Genomic DNA, 20,728 nt, shown 5'->3' on the forward strand with positions numbered 1-20,728 from the left:
TTGATCAACAGCGGATTGCAGTCATCACGTGGGGTGTGGGGCAGTCCAAGGAACAGGACCCGGACGATCCCAAACCCAGGCTAATGAAATGAAGGTGCAGGGCTATGCGCAGGGGAGCCCTCGCTGTCCGAGTCCAAGAGCGTGAGGCCCGCTCCAGAGCAGTATCAGTACCCGCTCTATGTGCCACTTGTAGTCGAACCTCTCCCTTCACACCGGGCCCATTTACTGAACCCGTTCTCCATCTCTACACCGTAGGACCCCTATTCGCCTTCCATTGGGATGTTATGGCTCGTTTCGCTAAGAGCAGTCCCAGGTCTAGGAACTTACTAGTGATTTTGTTCTTTGATGTATGTGGGAACCAGTGGAGTACGCATTGCGCCATTGTGAGCTGTAAATCCCTCTCAGTGAACTCTCGCAGGCTCTCCACTACCCCCTGCCAGAAGGATCCCAGTACCGGGCAGGACCAGAACATGTGTTGGAAATCGGCCACCTCTGCCGGGCAGCGCGGACAGGCCGCCGAGTGTGATGGGAAGTACTTAAGCAATTTGTCAGGGGTAAGGTATGCTCTGTGCAGGATGTAAAAATGCACCAGCTGAAACCTCGTGTTGCGCGTCCCTTTCCAGGCCCGCTCCACTATACCAGGCCACACCGTCTCAGGGATCTCCGTCATTAAATCTGCCTCCCATTTCGCCTTCAGAGCCATTAGCGGGGTTAAAACTTCCATAGTCATGCACCTATAGAGGCACGTAATGGCCTTGACCGTCCCCGCGGCCATCATCACGTATTGACAGCCCATGGACAGAGGCTGTTCCCTCACGCCCGACCTCCAATGCCTACGGATCACAGCTGACATCGCCGCATGAAGCTGGAAATCTCCTCCCGTAATCGCAAAGCAATCCTTCAAGAGATCTAAAGGCATCAGCACACTGTTCTCAAACAGATCTCCAACGGTCGCTAGACCCTGCTGTTTCCAGTCTTCCAACCGGTGCCACGTGCCTCCATGTGGGAGCGCTCTGCACAGCCTGAGCAGGATCTCAGGAGTGTATGGAACCGCAATACGTCCCCTCCGCAGATATCTGTTCCAACACTTTAGAACCGTCGTGAACTCTTGAGTGAGATGGAGGTCCTCCATCGGGAGGCCCAGGACGATTCGGGACACCACCTGAACCAGGCCTGCCGGTTCACCAGATCCGTCCTCCTCTCTCGTGGGTCTCGCCACCCATTGTGTCAACCATTGCAACTGGGCCACCAGGTAGTATAGTTCGTAATCCGGCACCGCAAGACCCCCCCTCACCTCGAGGCCATAGGAGCATGGCGTGAGCCACTCTGTGTCTGCCCGAACCCCAGAGAAAGTCAATCACCATCGTCCGTAGATGCCGGAAGTAACTCGCCGGGATCCAGATCGGTAAGGTTCAGAAAAATAGAGCAGTCTTGGTAGCGTCATCATCTTGAATAGCGCCACCCTCCCCACCAGAGACAGCGGGAGCGTACTCCAGAAGGCGAGATTTGTTTAGGTGAGCCTGATCGCCGAGCCAATGTTGCCCTCTAGAATGTCGATGCTGTTGTGGTAAATCGAAGTACCCAGGTAGCGAAGACTCCTCCCCTCCCAGGTCACACCTTCCGTAGTGAGCGGACATGTTCTACGCGCACGAGTCGGGAACAGGTAAGATTTCACCCAGTTCACTCTGAGGCCTGAAACCATGCTCAGTGATTTGAGGACGGATTTAGCTCCCCGCAGGGAGGCAGCGGAGTCCACCAGAAACATCAGGAGGTCATCAGCGTATAAAGCGATATGGTGCACCTGTCCTTACACGTCCAACCCCTGATATGCCTGCCCCAACCGGGCTTGCACCGCCAACGGCTCGATCGCTATGGCAAATAATAGGGGGGAGAGGGGGCACCCCTGACGGAGGCCCCGTCCGACGGTGCAAGCCTCAGATATTACCCCTCCTGTTTGGACCCTAGCCATAGCGGTCCGGTACAAAAGTGCCGTCCAATCCATGAAACCCTCGCCTAGCCCCATTGTGCGCATAACATGGAAAAGGTAGGGCCATTCCAGACAATCGAAGGCCTTCTCCATGTCCATTGCAAACACTGCTGCCTCGTCCACATCGTAGGTGTCAGCCTCCAGAACGTGGAGGAGCCATCGTATATTAAGCACGGTGTTGTGGGTCAGGATGAAGCCAGATTGGTCCACGTGGATCAGTGCGGGCATATGGGGGAGTAGACGCGTCGCCAAGATTTTGCTCAATATTTTGTAGTCCAGGTTAAGCATGGACAGCGGACGATACGCCGATCTGTCCCAAGGTTGTTTGCCTGGCTTCAGTAGCGGGACAATTAGTGCCTCACCAGTGGTCGTCGGCAAGCCACATAGCCGTTTAGCCTCATTGTAGAGCCACGCCAGCCGGGGCGCCAGGAGATCTACATATAGAACTCCGCCGGGAGACCGTTGGAGCCCGGCGTTTTATTCCGTGCCATACTCTTAATGGCGACTCTCACCTCTCTCACCTCAATTTTATCTCCCAGAGGTTTTGCTTCCTCTTCGGTCAGCTCCGGCAAACCCAAGCCTTCCATGAATCTCGGGAACTCGTCCTCCCAGGACCTGACTACGGTATAGTTCCGTGTAATAGTCATAGAATATCTCAATAATTCCCTGTTGGTCAAAACGCGCCTGCCCCGCGTGATCTCTGAGTTCGAGGATGACCGAGCCGCGGCGAGCCGGATTGGCCAGCCAGGCCAACAGAGCCCCCGTCTTATCCCGTTCTGAATGGGCGCGCGTGAGGTAGGATTTGTAGTCAAAGCACCTGAGGCTTTCTACAGTCGCCACTGCTGATTCCCTCGCCTCGAGTAGGGCCTCATTAGTATCTGGTCGCTCAGGTCATCCTCGCTCCAGTGAACGCAGCTTCTCGTCCTCTCGGTGAATTTCATTAAGTAAGGTCTTCCGCACCGTCGCAATGCAACGCGCCCGCACCACTGTTTAAAGGCGTCCAATTCAACGGTGGCCGATCCCGCAGTTCCCGCATTGATCTGAAAATATGACTCTATACTCGAGGCTATCCCGGTCCGGAAGACTTGATTGTCGAGCGTCTCCGGACGCAGTTTCCAGGTGGGAATGCGTGGGCGACGCTGCGACCAACGCATCTGCACCAGCAGCGGGTTATGGTCGGAGATCGTGCGCGTAAGGTATTCCCTGTGGCACACCTCGCCATGCACTTCCGGGGAGCATACGAAGGCGTCTATGCGGACATGGAGTTTGTGTAGTGAGGAAAAGGAATAATCCCTGTCCAATGGGTGGCCAGCTCTCCATGAGTCAATGAGCCCCCATTGACGTTGCCAATCAGAGCTTGCAAGCGCTAGTTTTCTCGCCGGTGCATTTGGTAAGGGGGATGTGATCGGTCCAGTGTGGTGTCAATTACACAATTAAAGTCCCCCCGAAAGAAGCGCTGGTCCCGCTAAAAACGGGGCCAGTGTGCATTACAAGGATGAGAAGAAGGCAGGCTGTTCTATGTTCGGGGCATACAGACATCCCAACGTTAGGTCCCTCCCGTCCAGTTTCCCCCTCACCATTGCGTACCTCCCCTCCGGGTCAATAAGCTGTTGTATGCATTGAAAGGGAACCCCGCCCTTATCCATATGACCACCCCCAAGCATGGGCCGAGTAATCAGTGTGGTAGACCTGTCCGCGCCACCTCCGCTGTAAAGCTTTCCCCTCCTGTGCTAAAAGATGTGTTTCCTGTAAAAAGACTATGTGAATGCCCCGCCGAATTAAATATGAGTGAATTTTGTGACGCCTATGCATGGTATGCATCCCCCTCACATTCCACGTGATAAATTTGTAACCTAAGTTGGGTCCCATGACAGTTCACATCTCAGCTCACAAGTCTCCTCACAGAGCCCTCTGACACGCCCAGATCCCACCCCCACCCCCCACAGCCACAACCAAATAACTCTACCCAACTCCTACTCCCCAGGACAGACAACCAACGTGGTAACCCCATCCAAACCTTGCAATGCAGCGTAAATCAACCAGAGCAGGCTAGCGTGTTTGAGACTCAATCGTGGTCAGATCCAAAGCTACCCCCCCTCTCCCAAGTACGTAGCAACAATCCACAACACACCTCCCCCCCCATTACAGGTATTATCAACAGGAGCGAGCTGCCCCCCACCTCCCATCGCCATCCGGCAGGGCCCACCCCGCAACTTAGTACCGTGCATCAGCTTGTTCAATGTCCTCACAGCCACATCAACCAAAGACGCCATCCGCTGTTTGTGGAGTCACCACTGGTAGGTCCACCTCTGAGAGATCTAGGGCGCTGCTGGAGCCAGGACTGGAATCCGTATTCTTCTAGCCCCCCGAGGCGCTACTGGAGGGCTGACCTCCCCCTGGCTGATGGCTGCCAGCACCGCCTTATTCCTTTCTTGTTGCCACCCAGCTGGGGAGCCAGGGCATCGCGTCGGCACCACATCAGTAGAGCTTCATCTAGGGGTGGTTGCAGGGGGGTGTCCCCTCCAGCCTCCCCCCTTGTTTCTATCCAGTCCCAAGCCGCTTGCGGTGTAGGGAAGAAGTGTGTGTCCCCTCCAGTCATTACCTTCAGTCGGGCCGGGAATAACATGGCATAGGGTAGTTGCATAGTTCTCAATTTTTACTTGACCGCCAGGAAGGAAGCCCGTTGCTGCTGAACATCTTTTTTGAAGTCCGGGAAAATCATGACCTTGCTGTTACCAATGCGCAGGTTTGATAACCCCCAGGCCGCTTGTAGAATGTGGTCCCGGTCCCGGTAATGCAATAGGCATGCCACCATCGGGCGCGGTGGGCCGCCAGCTCTAGGCGGGCGTGCCGGGACTCTGTGGGCTTGCTCCAGGGCGTAAACGGGGAGAGCCCCTCTGGCACCACCTCCGCCTGCAACCAGGTTTCCAAGAAGGCCACCACATCCTTGCCCTCCACTGTCTCCAGGACACCCACGATACGGAGGTTGTTATGTCTGGAGCGCCCCTCACTGTCCTCAGCCCTGAGCTCCAGCACCCAGACCTTCTGCGCCACTTCCGCCAATGAGGCCTTCATGGTAGCTAAGTCACCAGGAACGTCCTTCATGTTCGCTTCCGACATCGTCACACGTTCCTTCAGCTTCCTGTGGTCATCCTTCAAGAGGGACAGGTCAGAACCAATGGTGTCCATCCGCTTCTCCAGGGCCTCACGTGATGCCACAATGGCTGCATAATGTCGCTCAGGGAGGGGTCCTATGGCGAGGCCGGGCCCCCAGAACCAGGCGCCGTCCCGTCTCCCGTCATGGAATGGCCCGGATCATCTAGCCTCAGCACACCGAAGCCCTTCTTTCTGACCCCCTGACCATCTTGTGGCAGCTTTCAATGCCCACTTCGAGCGATGTAGCCGAAACCACAGGCGTCAGCCACCCTGGCCCAGTACACCCGGTTCGCTAGTCCGACGACGACACAACAGCTTATTGCCAATGCTAGCCCCACACTCCTTCTCTTGTGGTAGGTATATCCACTCTACCTTCAGTGGGCGCAGGGGCAGTGCAGGGGAAACGCGCCAGGGTCAGCTCCAGGCCGTCCGCCACAGTGGCCAGCAGGCTAGTGGACAGATCCTGCTCCGGTCCAGTGAGCAGCTCTCACCGGTCCACGGACCTCCCTCCGCAGGTCCACAATGGGCCACGCTCAGAACACAGCTCCTGGTGCAGAAGGATACAGGGGTCCCAGGTCCTAGTGCTACTGGGGGGCACAGAGGAAGCAGAAGCCACAGTCACCTCCGGCATCCAGGGCACCAGTCTCCCGACATCCAGCTCATCAGCGGTGGCAGACCCCCATGGGCGCCTCGCGAAGGTGCTCCTCACCACTCCTGCCTACCATGCATGGCGAACCACTAGGCAGCCAGGAAAGGCAGCCAATGGTCAGCACTCCCCCCAGGGGTAATGGTCGCTGGAGTTCTCGCACCAATATCAGGGTGGGTCCCTCACGAGGGGAAACTGCAGGCTCCCTGATGTCTGCAAGCTGTGGGCCTGGGATTAACGAATTGGCGCGGGCGCCGCCATCTTAAGGTCAGGCAGCTCGCCGGATCTCCGCTCCCGGGGCTCGACCACCTCGCAAACCCCGGCGGCGCTTCCCACCTCAAACTGCTTGAGGGCCTCTCCGCTCCAGCCTCAGCAGGTCTTCGCCACCGCCAATGGACTCCGGTTGCAGGCAACTCGGCCATCAGGCATCACGGTCAGGGACTCCGGCCGCCATTTAGCGAGCCCGTCTCCCTGGCCGCAGCACTCGGGGGAAAAAAGGAATTGTCCAGTGGTCGTAGGGCCCCCAGCGCCTCCAGCCTCCTCCTCAATGCTCCCCAGGACCTCCGATGCGCCTGTGGAGGTCAGGGGTCCAGTATAGGGGTCAGGATATGTGCCGGAGAGGGTCTGGTACGGAGGAGCTCCGGAGTCCCGCTTCTGCCTACATCGGCGCTCAAGCCACGCCCCATGACATCACTGATGACATCATTCAGTGAATGTGTGTCTTTCTGAAAAATAAATCTTTTTTATATATGTATATCTAAAGGTCGATGGGAGAATACATGGGTAAATAAGTGTCTAAAATGATTTTTTCAGTTGTAAAATTGATTGTATAACTGACTTATTAGGTGTATCTTAGTGAATACATGTATTAGTGAGTAATGTTTAAATATGTAAATATCTGTATCAGTGTCTCACTTTGTGTATAAGTGGCTGCATGGGTTGGGGAGTAGCTACATGAGTCTATATGGGTTATTAGTTGGTTTTTCAGTATCAGTATGAGTGTCTGTATGGTTTGGTGGGGGTATTAAATAGCGCATGAATGACTGGCTCACTGTTTGTATGTGCTTTGAAGACAGCATGTGTGAAGGACTGTATGGGTGGATGAGTGTGTGAATGGGTGTGTTAGTGAGTGAATGACTGTCTCAATAGTATCTTTATGAGTAACAACATATGTTTTAAACTAGTTTTTGTGAGTATTGATGTATATAAATGAGTATATGTGAGAGTGAGAGAATGGTAGAGTTCCTATATATGATTCTATAAGTGATTGTTTAAGAAAATAAGTATGTGTGCGTTTCTGTAGAGGTAAGTGTAATGGTGTGTGTATAGCTGTATATACAAGTAAATGGATGTTTGATAGTTTATTTGCATGTGTGAGTAGGAGTTTGAGTAACTCTATGGATGAGTGTCGGTGTCTAACAGGATGTATAGGTGTATGAGTACATATGATGAATGAGTACATGTAGGAGTGACTATATAGAACTGTTGGTGAATGAGTGGATGTGTATGTAGATGTTGAAATTACTGAATAGGTTGTTGCAACTGGTATTGGTATCTCAGTCTTTTGAAAATTTTAGTTTCTATTTTTGAATGTGTGTCTCAAAGATTATATTACGGTGAGAGGAGGTCTGCCACTCTTTCACAAGGATGATGTCATCAGTGATGTAATTTGAGATGTCATCAGTGATGTCATGAGTAATGTCACTGACCATGTCATGAGTGATGTAATATGTGACGTCATCAGCAATGCATTGTGGGAGCACGAGTTATAGTTAGCTGAACTAACTATAACGGGGGAATTTCAATGGTTTGGCTGAAAACTGTTGAACGTAAAAGTGTTATCAGTGATTCCTTCCCTCTTCGCGGAGTATTAGCGATATTTCATTGGGTAATAAATTCCAAGTGGGACCTTACAAAGCTTAATGTCCATTGGCTGTGATCCATTAAAAGTAGAAGTTTTGGCAGTCATTCCTTCCTCCTCTACTGGAACAACATGGACATTTTATTGGATAAAGTGTTTCAAGCACAAGTTTGCTCCTTATTGGGTGGGAACAGTTCACTGTTGTCAGTGATTTTGTGAGGCACTTCCAAAGGAGTATGGGAAAAGAAAGTAATGGAGGGGATGGTAGGAACACTACAGTGGTCACAAGGTGGTGGACAGGGATTGTGAAGGTAAAAATAGTTTTTATATGTTTTAAGGGCCATTAATATCATTGCCGTGGGGTGTACAAATCATGGCGGAAAAATAACAGTGTCTTGCGGTGTTTTTTATCAAGTTTGCGGGTGGGATACTTCCGGGGAGCACTATTTACTCATAATATAGTGTTTACTTTTTTATGTTGAGGTGTGGTTGCGCAGCAAAAATTTCAGTCTAGATTTGAAACAGTTTTTATTTAGCAAATTCAAATAAACTTTCTTCAGAAACTGACACTGTATATATGAAAGGGGTGACAAAAAAAATGGAATTTCATAAAACATTAGTTAAGCGTGGCCATACTCTCCTTTTTTCTACTATAGTTTATAAAAGTGTTGCCCCATATTCTTGATAATGTAAGAGGGCATCAGTTACTTTTAGATAAAGTAGAATAGAAGTGCTAACACAAACACTCCCACACTACATTATCTAAGGTCAGCAGAACAAGTAAAAACTGTTAAATACAAGTGACTTCATATTATATAGAAATGTGAATCATTATTATTTTTCAAATTTGTATTTTGTAGAATTCAGGAACGTTCTGTCGTAGGTCTTAGAGGTTGGACACTGTTCCACTAACAAATCACATACTCACTTAAGAACATATAGGATAGTACTAATATAATATACAGTACTGGTCCTATATATTATATAGGGAGAAGGTGAATAGGAACTGCAACTGAGATGAATAGAAATTAGAAAATAACATTCAGAAATGTAGGGTTTATCAAATATTTAAAGTAATAAAGTATGTATGAAAGCTATATTTTTTATTCTGCAATTTCGTAAAATATGCTCACCGAAAAAAATATCTGATCAAGTATGTTCTAATGTTTCGTAAGCTGTATTACAGATGGCACAGAAAAATCTCCTATTCCTCTTCTGTTACAATAGGACAATCTATTACAATATATTTTGAATGATACCATTGTTACAGTAAAAAGAAAAGGAAAACAAAGTTATCTATTTAACAGGAGATCCATATGAAATACTTTTGAGCAGTAATTATTTTCTGAGCTTCTTTTCTCCGGGATGTCGAAAAGTTTGCTCTTCGTGGCGACGGGTCATAAACTCCTCTCAGATCATTATGATTGTGAACATTATAATATATATTCACAGTATAAGATCAAAAGGGGGGAACAGACTAAAAACCAGAAGCTGGTGACATTGCTTATATATCTTTACTCTTTGTGCCAACAGGTCATGAACTCCACTGGGATCAGCATAACTGGTAATATTATTATATACATATTAACAGTATATGATCCTTAGGGGAAAACACACCAACAACTGGAAGGTGGTGATGTTGATTGTAAATGTTTAGGGTTTGCACTGACGGGTCACCAACACCTCTGAAGCTAAGTACAGTGTCTATATTATAATATAGAAAGTCAAAATATAAAAGCTGAAAGGAGCCAGAAAAGGAGCAAAGTTTATTGTAATCTATCAGTTTCTAAAAACAAGCTGCTGACGTTACAGAGAGTTAAAGGGAAAAACATGCAATAACACTTTTTTCTATATATAAATGTTTAAATATTGACAAATAGCCATAATGAAACCACTTACAACTCCGGAATATGTTTCGTTGGCGCAAAACAAGAATCCGATGCTAAAAAAGGGAACCTGCATCACAGGTTGGCGATGCAGAAATAACTTGCGAAAACTAAACTAATCACGCAATAGGTCTGGTTTATACAGTTTATGGTTGTTTAGTAGTCTATGTAAGGAAGATCCGCCTATGTAGATGTCACATTTTACAGTTTACACATGTTCACGTTTTAATTGTTTTACTTGTGCACGTGTTGGGAAATGTTACAAACTGTGAAGCTGTAAAGGTTTCGATTTCCATAGTTACTCGTATAAGGTCCTTATTATCTACATACCTTGGAGAGTTTAAAAAGTGTTACCTGGTAAACTGTGTCCTTTGCATTCTCATGATTAAAGACATCTAAATAGAAGACATTCAAACAATGTTGTTTACATTAGAAGACAAAAAAAAGTGTTAATATTTGTTGTCACTATGCAGTTAAATTTTAAAAAATGCCACAATTTGTAAAGCGTAAAGCTACCCTCGGAAAGGTGTGCCGGCACTTTGGGCTTTGGGAAGATTAAGCAAGCTGTTACCTACAGTGAGATGGTGGTGGGCTAAATTGCTGATGGACTATGGAATCGAACTGTGAACGCTGTTGTTCGAAGTCAGGTATTATAGGTGCTGCGTCATACTTTTACCACATTTATATGGTAATTACTGCCAATTAAGTTGAAAACATTCTTAAATTATAAGTAGGGCTCCTTGTTTATTGTTTTACTGAATTTTACGGATAAATACAGATCTAAAAGTATTTATTTTCCTCTCTGTATTTATTTTAAAGTGTGGATAAATACGGAAATTGGGTTATTTTTTTGAACAATTGTAAATGCTGTCAATGATGAGTACTAGGCCCCAATAGGTATGTCGTTCTAAAAGTAAAAGGGCAAAAACAATAAAATACTTTTAGTAAAGAGTTTAAAGAGCAATATATATCCTTGTATAAGAAAACTTGCACATTTCAAAATGAAGTTTGTGTATAGTTTATCATCTAAGAGTGTTTACATGAGTGAAAGCGGTCATTCTTTCAGCCATGAGTGCATATTTATCAGTAAAATAAATGTGGAAATATACTAATTTCAGATTCATTTTTTTACAAAACCCGAAATATATATGGGTAAATACAGATACAATTATTTAAAAAAAATATGGATAAGTACCGATGGAAATGTCCCAAAAATAAATACCATAAATCCAGGAGGTGTAATTATAAGTTATAAAACACTACTGTTGAGTTTGCTTTTACTATAAAAAGTATACACATGTTTTTAAAATTTACTTAAAAAACACTATAGGTTATAGGGATATTGTTGTTAGATATTGACATTTAAAAAACATTTGAAATTCACTGAAAAAAACATAGGTTTCAGGCAGGTTATAGTTAGGAATTATGATTTAAAAAACCTTAGAAATTCACATAAAAAAAAAATAGGGTTCTGGGGTGTTATAGTTAGTTCGACATTTCACTCATACAAAACTATTGAAATGCCTATGTTATAGTTAGTTGTACTGACTGTAACTCTCGCACCCACAATACACTGGTGATGATGTCACATATTACATCATTCATGACATGGTCAGTGACATCACTGATGACATCACTGATGACATCTCAAATTATATCACTGATGACATCATCCATGTGACAATCAGATACACCTCATCATACACTAGTATAACCTTTCATCACTCAATGAAAAATACAGAGTATCATATTTGAATCCATTGACACACCAATACAAGTATCTAAAAACCTTCTGAGTGATTTCTAGATCTTCACACACATCTAATCAATTACCTATAGATTCACTCATACATGCTGTCAATAATCAATAGAACACTATCAAATATGCCTATACACCTATATTGATATTACACACCATCCTATTCACTTATGCAGTCATCCTGCTCACTTTTGGAAATAATGTATCACATTTACATTTACTCAGCTACACACTTATACTAATACTATACTAATAGCACTTCATTAATTCATATAGGTATCTGATAATTAGTGTGTTATGAAATCACTATTACAAGTATACAGTTATCTATACAGTCACTCATGCAATTAATGAAGTATATGTATAGTTATTTATATACAACGACTGTCATATACACTGCCTTTTATTTTTTCTACTTTGTTGGACATGTACCATTGAGACATATATTTGCTAATCACCACGCCCATAAAGATATTCATTCACCCAAACAACTATTATAACATGTAGTCTTAAAGTCATGTACCTACTGTTTTACCTATTCACATATCTTTGGGCAGTCACAGATCCCCCACCGAACCACACACAGATTCACTCTCCCATACAAATAATCAGTTGACTAACCAATAACTAATATAGACTTTCACATACCTAGTAACTAACTGGTACAGCAGTTTACACAACAACTGACAAAATAATACAGATATTCACACAGTTTAGTCACTATCCAATATATTTAGTGAGACACTATAAATTAGTCAAGTAAACAGTCAATCACCCTGCTACTAAATCCTCTCTCAAGATAGTAATATATTCACTGATTCTTAAATGCAGATTGCTATTTATATCTCATGTCATTTGAGATGTCATTAGTGATGTCATGAGTGATGTCACTGACCATGTCATGAGTGATGTAATATGTGACATCATCAGTAGTACATTGCGGGCGCGCAAGTTATAGTTAGCTGAACTAACTATAACGGGGGAATTTCACTGGTTTTGTATGAGTGAAATGTCCAGCTAACTATAACATGTGTGAAACCTATGGTTTTTAAGTGAATTTTTAAGGTTTTTTAAATGCTAATTCCTAACTATAAAGTGGCTGAAACCTAAGGTTTTTTCAGTGAATTTCTAAGGTTTTTTAAATGCTAATTCCTAACTATAATGTCGCTGAAACCTATGGTTTTTTTCAGTGAATTTCAAAGGTTTTGTAAATGATAATTTTTAAATGTATCAATTGTTATTTCTTTTTATACTGATTTACTACATTGCTTTATAGTATTTATTTTTAGATATTATATTTTTTAAATAACATTACAATTTTTTAATATAAATAAAAAAACATTTTTAAAAAATATTGAAACTGTAATATTTGCTTTTTTAAATGTTATATATTTTTCAATTTATATATATTTTATATAGGAGACAATGAAATCCTATGGAAGGAAATTCAAGTTACTGGTAAGTATGGTTAAAATTACTTTACAGGATCAGTACTGGACTGAAAGATGCAGCACTGAGGTCTCCTCCTGATAACAGATGAGTAAATCTGAATTCGTAGCTCAGCTGATTTTAGAGGAATTTTTTAAAGTTCCAAAGCTCCACACTTAGAAGACTTTCCAAGTGAAACCTGTCAATGTTAGACTATAGAAGGAAATTCAAGTTACTGTAAGTATGGTTAGAATTATTTTCCAGGATCAGAAGTGGGCTGAAAGATGCAGCACTGAGGTCTGTCCTGATAAGAGTTGATTAAATCAAAATTCGTAGTTCGGCTGATTTTAGTGGAATTTTTTAAAGTTCCAAAACTCCTCACTTGGAAGAATTTCCAAGTGAAGCCAGTCAATGTAAGCCTATGGAAGGAAATTCAAGTTACTATAAGTTTGGTTAGAATTACTTTTCAGGATGCAGCACTGAGGTCTCAACTGATAACAGGTGAGTAAATCGGTATTCGTAGTTTTAGCTGATTTTAGAGGAATATTTGTACGTTTCATAAATTGACACTTAGAAACTTTTCTGGTGAAAACCACACAATAGATTCCTATGGAAGGAAATACAAGTTACTGTTCAGTACGCTTAGATTTACTTTCAAGGTCCATACTGGGCTCAAAAAAGCAGCACTGACGTCTCTCCTGATAAGATACTGGGGGTCCCTGGGGGCCAATTAGCCCAACAGGAACCTCCAGTATGCGCCAGGGGACTGCATTGCAGAGAGATGTAAAAAGGGGCATGGCTTAATTACACCTCTCTTCAATGCAGCCCCCTGGCATGTTTCCAGAGGGGGTGCTAATCCCCTTGAATACTGGGGATCCCTGGGGGCCAACTAGCCCAAAAGGAACCTCCAGTATGGACCAAGGGGCTGCGTTGTAGAGAGGTGTAAAATGGGGCGTGGCCTCATTACACCTCTCTGCAACGCAGCCCCCTGGTGCGTTTCCAGAGTGGGAACTAAATCCCCTTGAATACTGGGGGTCCCTGCTGGGGTATTCTAATCAAAAGAAGGGAGGTGGAAAACAGATCCATTCATTTTCCAGGTAGGTATAGGCTAATCAAATGACAAATTTTACAAAATTCTCACAACAGACCCTACACCTAGACTCCAGAGAACTGTGGCTATGATGATAGAAGAAGGTGAGGTTAACAACTGGATTTCAAAAAAAGAAGGGGAATACCTACGTACCACTACACCCCGTACCCCCTACTTCTATTCATTACCTAAGACCCACAAGGGGCGGATACCACCACCTGGACGCCCAATCGTGTCGGGTATAGGTTCAATTCTTGAACCACTTTCAGAGTTTGCAGATCAATATCTACGACCACTCGTACAAAAAACCCCCACGTATCTCAAAGATACCAGGGATCTTCTGAACCACCTAAAGAACATTAACTACTCACCGGACACCATGCTTCTGGTAGGGTTCGATGTGGAAAGCTTATATACTAGCTTACCACAGGAGAAAACTATGGAAACTCTTGAAAATATACTTTTCAACACAACCTGGATGTACAGAACTCCCAGACACTTTGTCCTAGAATGCTGCCGATTAGCCCTGATGGAGAACTTTTTTCAATACAGAGACACCCTGTACTTACAATGCCACGGGACCTCGATGGGCAGCACCTTTGCCCCCAGCGTGGCAGGGCTGTATGTGAGTACTTTTGAAGACACGTTCATTTTGAACCAAACCAATAACCCTTATCATCAATGTATACTATTTTGGAAAAGGTACATTGATGACATTTTTGTTATTTGGAAAGGGGACCAAGCAACTTTATTGGATTTTCACAACTGGCTCAACCAACAGGATACTTGTCTACAGTTCACATATACTGCAGACAAAACAAGCATTGACTTCTTAGATGTCACCATCTATGCTGAGGCGAATACCCTCCAAACCAGAACCTTTTTTAAGACCACGGCAAAAAACAGCCTTCTGTCCTTTAAGAGCTTCCATCCCAGACCTCTAAGAGAGAACCTACCTTATAGTCAGTTCCTCAGGTTACGACGTAACTGCAGCAACATCTCAGAGTATAAGTCTCAAGCTAACGATCTTTGTAAAAAACTTGAAGCCCGAGATTACCCAAAAAAGATCATATCTAACTGCAAAAAACGGGCCCGAAACCAGAATAGAGAGGCACTTCTGGATAATGTTCAGAAAACCCCACAAGAGGAAGTGCTAACATGTGTAACCACATACAGCCCCATGACAAATGCCATCAAGAAGATTGTCAATAAAAACTGGCGGATATTAACATCAGGCAGTCTATCTTGGCAGAAACCTAGATTTGCAAACAAAAGGAGCAGAAACCTAAAAGATATGCTGGTTCACACACGACCACCCCCCAAAATACCTAGAGACAATGTCTCCTTGTGGGGCAACCCCAGAGTTACAGGCCACTATCCATGTGGCTCGTGCTCGGTCTGTGCCCTTACAAGACCAGTAAAAGAAATACAGCTTTTACCCAATTTCAGATGGACACTAAACAACCATACTAACTGTAACACGACACATGTTGTGTATATGATCACATGTCCTTGTCAACTTAACTACATTGGGATGACATGCAGAAAAGCGAAACAAAGAACATAGGAGCAGCGTGAAATGTAGAAAAAGCACGACCAAAATGGCTTCACATTACCTGGAGAAAGGTCACACTGTTCTAGACCTACAATGGATGATCCTGGAAACCTTGACAATTAAGGATCACAATGCGGAAAAAACCCTATTTGAGAAAGAGCAAAGATGGGTCCATAGACTCAAGACCGATACCGAGGGACTAAATGACAATATACCCTGGTTATCCCTAGTGAGAAGGTGATCAATCAGTCAGTAGACTAGATATACTACTACAAAATGAGAATATACATAGCATTCACGATGACCCCCTCACCCTCTACTAAGCAAGACGAATCTGTGCCCTAATGAGGAATATTATAATACATAAAAAAACACGAGGGAACAAAATACAAAATGCCAGCACATATTCCCATTTTTTAATTATCCAAGCCCTCCTTCTATCTTTAAGTAAGCCAGCGACCTAATGAACCCAACAACGCATTCATTGCCCTCTGAAAACCGGACTCCATAGCAACGTTGACAAAGTCTCTAGACCAATAGGAAGCCGCTAAGTACACAACTAACGCCCATTTATATGAACCGGAAACAATGCTTAGTGCTTCCGGTTCGGTAAGAGCAGCACAGCGCATCACCTCGAAAGCAGCGGGACGGGCGCAATAGGTACACGCCATGAAATACCGCGAATGCGCTCTCATCAAAACCGCAAGTATTGAACGATGTTCTGTCTAATATTCAGAACCCTTCTGCCTTCTCTTCTCTCCCCATAGCCCCTCCTCAGAGCCTTACCACCGATTGGAGTGTGCTTAATATTAGCGCGAGGTAACACCAAAACACGCCGACGGTCACAATGCCCTTTCCACCCACATGTGAAACAGTCTATCGTGCACCGCGCTGTATCTCCGCATTATTTCACATAGTTCCACTTATAGTATACGCGATGCCCACCGAGATTCTGTGCATTTTTAAGTGTGTTTTAAGTGTGTTTTTTCACAATGTAAAAGAAAACACTACAGAGTTGATCACAATTAGTAGCAACTTTTACGAGCACAATTTTGCTACATAAAACGATGTGATACTCACAAGAGGTGCATGCTTATCTATCCACCAGCATGCTGTAGTCAACTGCATGAGACAGGAAAGTAGTAGAGTAAGTTGAAATTGTCGCAGACAGTAACCGGTCATGTAAAGTATTGTCATTTTATAGTTGTTTATAATTGATGTGCATGAGAAGCAAACTTTTGCTTAACGTGTGTCCCTCCACTTCTCCCCTTCCTGTATGAGTGCTGCAAACTTGTGTTTACTCGTTACAGGTACCATAAGACCTCCAAACATAGGAACAGGTCAATAACCTTTTTCCTCTTATTATCACTATTCTGAGCACTTATTTTGTCCTAAACCCCCACCTCACTCACTACTGGTCCTGATGAATGCCCGTAAGTCCTAGAAACCAGGCAATCAAGGCAGAAACATGTCGACCTATGTTCAGTCACTCCCCTCCCTATTTTTGTAATTTTCTAACTCTAAGTGCAACTACTACCCATTACCAAGTAAACAAGTCGCACTATAACAGAGTGTACCAGACCATAAACCAGACTGAATAAATTTACCTTATCTGAGTTTTTTGGTCTTTTTAATATATTTTTATCTCTGGCTCACTACTGCACCAACCTTGGGTAAAAATACCTCCGGGTGGAGGCTGCATACCGAAACTAGACCTTATGATTATGCAGACACGTGATAACAAAGCGGAGAATCAAGATATACCGCTCTGAACCTACCTTACCCATCACGTGTATGAGGGTCTTTTTATTGGGACACCCCTTGCTAGTCCTGTACACTCAAGGTTGAGCAGGACAAGTAACCGGTCCCTGCTGGGGGCCAGCAAGCTCACCAGGAATCTCCAGTATGCGCCAGGGGTCTGCGTTGGTGAGAGACGTAAAAAAAGGCATAGCCTCATTACACCTCTCTGCAACACAGCCCCCTGGTGCATACTGGAGGTTCCTAGTGCGCTAGTTGGCCCCCAGGGACGCCCAGTATTCAAGGGGACTTAGTCCCCTATCTGTAAACGCACCAGAGGGCCCGTTTGCAGAGTGGTGTAATGAGGGGGCACGGCCTCCTACCGATCCAGTTTTTTTAAAATGTATTTTTTAAGAAGGAGGGCTGTGTAGCCCCCCTTCTTTTTCTTTTTTTGGCCCTGGGGACCCCATGCCCCAGGGCCTGTCCCCAAAATGTTAATTTAATAAAGCATTTTGCGGTAAGGAGGCCATGCCTAGCCCCCCTTCCACAGCCAATTCCGTGCCCCGGGAACCCCATCCCCCGGGGCATGGCAAACTTAAAAAAAAAAATTATGGGGAGGCTGCATAGCCCCCCTTCTCGGTCCACTTAAGGCCCAGGGACCCCACCCCCGCGGCCTATCATTCTTTTTTAATACATTTTAATACATTTTTATAATGATAGAGGGTGGCTGCCTGGCCCCCCATCATGGGCCACTTATGGTCCCGGGGACCGCATCCCCGGGCCTACCCTCTCATCGGGGACCATGGGGGGTCCCCAATCCTCCCACAGTCCCGCCGGCTCCACGCCTCATGTGGGAGCCGGCATTGCTTTTCCATATGGAGAGCAGCTAACATGCTGCTCCCCTTACAGAAAAGCAATCTGCTTTGCTTCATTGAAGCGAGAGCAGGCTTCCCTGGTCTCGCTTCAATGAAGCAAAGCAGCTTGCAATGGCGTGGTGGGAGCCGCGAGGCTCCCGCCCTTCCATTGCAAACTGCAGTGTCCCGGGGGTGGGCACCCCAGGACACTGCAGGAGCTGGCCCTGGGGGGTGGTGGTCCCCAGGGCCTCCACAAGGCTCCAAGAGGGGGGTGCAGCCCCTTCCAACATTTGTAAAAAGCCCCATGGTGGTGGTGATCCCCGGGGCTGGGGGGCCTGAGAGCCCCCTCACCCATTTTGAAATAGCCCCGGGTGGCGGTCCCCAGGGCTGGGGGACCTCAGAGCCCCATATCCATTTTGCAATATAGCCCCGGTGGTGGTGATCCCCGGGGCTGGGGGGCCTTAGAGCCCCCACCCTATTAAAATAAGCCCCGGTGGGTGGCAGTTGCCGGGGCTGGGGGGCCTCAGAGCTCCCTGCCCATGATGGATGGGGGCCCCCTTTATAAATAGGCCATTGCCCCCAGGATTTGGCCCCCCGCATACCATACACGCATCCTGCAATTTAAAAAAAAAATTATAATTTTTTGGGGCCTTGAGGGTCCTTGTGGGACCCCCTAAGCAGGCCTAGGGGGTCAGGGTGTTTTTACCCTGCCCCCTTTCAGCATTTTTCACGTTTCTTTTTCTGTTTTCTTGTGCCTCGGTTCTACTGAGGCACAAGATGGCTGCCATCACTTCCTGGTTTGGAGCGTTGACAGCCAATTAGCATAAAGCTCGTGCTCGGAAAGGTACAAGTACCGTACTTCGTCTATAGATATATCTATGATTTTACTTTTGATTTTCTCAGGAACTACTGAATGGATTTACACCATTTAACAAAAAGTGTGATCTGCAAACCAAACTCTACCTTTTTGCCAAATTTGGTCTAATTCCGTTCAGCAGTTTGGGCTGTAGCCGTGTCTGAAGGTTCCTATGGAAAATTGCAATTGGAAAACACGTTTTGGGAACCCCTTTTTTCCCAGACCCTGCTCCTTGAATCACCCCAAAACTTTCATGGAAGGAGCGGAGGGGAGCGCCCCATCTTCTTTGAGAATTTCTCGAAGATTCGTCAACTGGCGCCAAAGTTATTCCAAATAGAATGTTGCAGATTTCCTATGGAAACTAGGTCCTAATTAGAACTACCTACTAGCGATCGCCATAAGGTAATACACACACTTCTTTGAGAATTTCTCGAAGATTCGTCATTTGGTGCCAAAGTTATTCCAAATAGAATGTTGCAGATTTCCTATGGAAACTAGGTCCTAATTAGAACTACCTACTAGCGATTGCCATAAGGTAATACACACACATATATATATATATATATATATATATATATATATATATATATATATATATATATATATATATATATATATATATATATATATATATATATATATATATATATATATATATATATATATGTATATATATATATATTCTATATACATATATATATATATATATATATATATATATATATATATATATATATATATATATATATATATATATATATATATATATATATATTCACTGAAAAAACCATAGGTTTCACACCAGTTATAGTTAGCAGGAAATTTTACTGACATAAAACCATTGAAATTCCACGTTATAGTTAGTTGGACTCACTATAACTTGCGCGCCTGCAATGTACTGCTGATGACGTCACATATTACATCACTCATGACATGGTCAGTGACATCACTCATGACATCACTGATGACACCATCCAGTGAATGTGTGTCTTTCTGAAAAATAAATATGATTTATATATGTATTTGTAAAGGCCGATGGAAGAATAAATGGTTAAATAAGTGTGTAAATGGATGTTTTTTTTTTTAAATTGATTGGTTAATTTGTGGTATTGGGTTCTTTAGGCCTACATGCTCCACAGAATACCCGCTACACCATAAGAACTGTTGGCACGGAAACTAGAAAATATAAAAAGACAAGTTTATTAAGACCCCATGGGGTGGTGGTACATTCCTACAGCACCCTTCGGTAATGCAAGAAGTATCACACCGAACATCGGTGCAAGTCCTTCTTTTATACAGTTTTACAAACATTAAAAGTTGGGAGGTACATGGTTACAGAGTTTTCGGTACATATATGGTCATTTTTGGAACACAGCCAACTCATGGGAGGAGTTACAATCCCACTGGTCAGTTTGGCGGAACATTCCTAAGTGATGACTGGTCAGTCGGAACTGCGCATGTGCGGGCTTCACCGTTACTAAAAATAGCCTGTTGCTGGGCAAACTCAAGTGGTCAGTGGTATGGACAAAGGACTAAAGGGCACGCTGACCACGCGGCGGCTCATTCTTTAAAATGGTCGCCGTGACATACAAAATGGCGTTTAACACTAAGGCCAAGATAAGGTAAATACGTGTAGCAGAAGCGTAACGCTAACCCAGTCATTGTCAATTTACGACAAACTGGCTTATTAAGTGTATCTTAGTGAATACATATATTAGCGAGTAATGTTTAAATATTTCAATATATGTATCAGAGTTTCACTTTGTGTATAAGTGGCTGCATGGGTTGGTGAGTAGCTACATGTGTGTGTATATGGGTTATTAGATGTTTTTTTTAGTATCAGTATGAGTGTCTGCATGGTTTGGTGGGGGTGTTACTTAGCACATAGATGCATCAATGACTGACTCACTGTT

The sequence above is a fragment of the Lissotriton vulgaris genome, chromosome 10 (assembly GCF_964263255.1).
Source record: "Lissotriton vulgaris chromosome 10, aLisVul1.2, whole genome shotgun sequence".
NCBI classification, from domain to species: Eukaryota; Metazoa; Chordata; class Amphibia; order Caudata; family Salamandridae; genus Lissotriton; species Lissotriton vulgaris.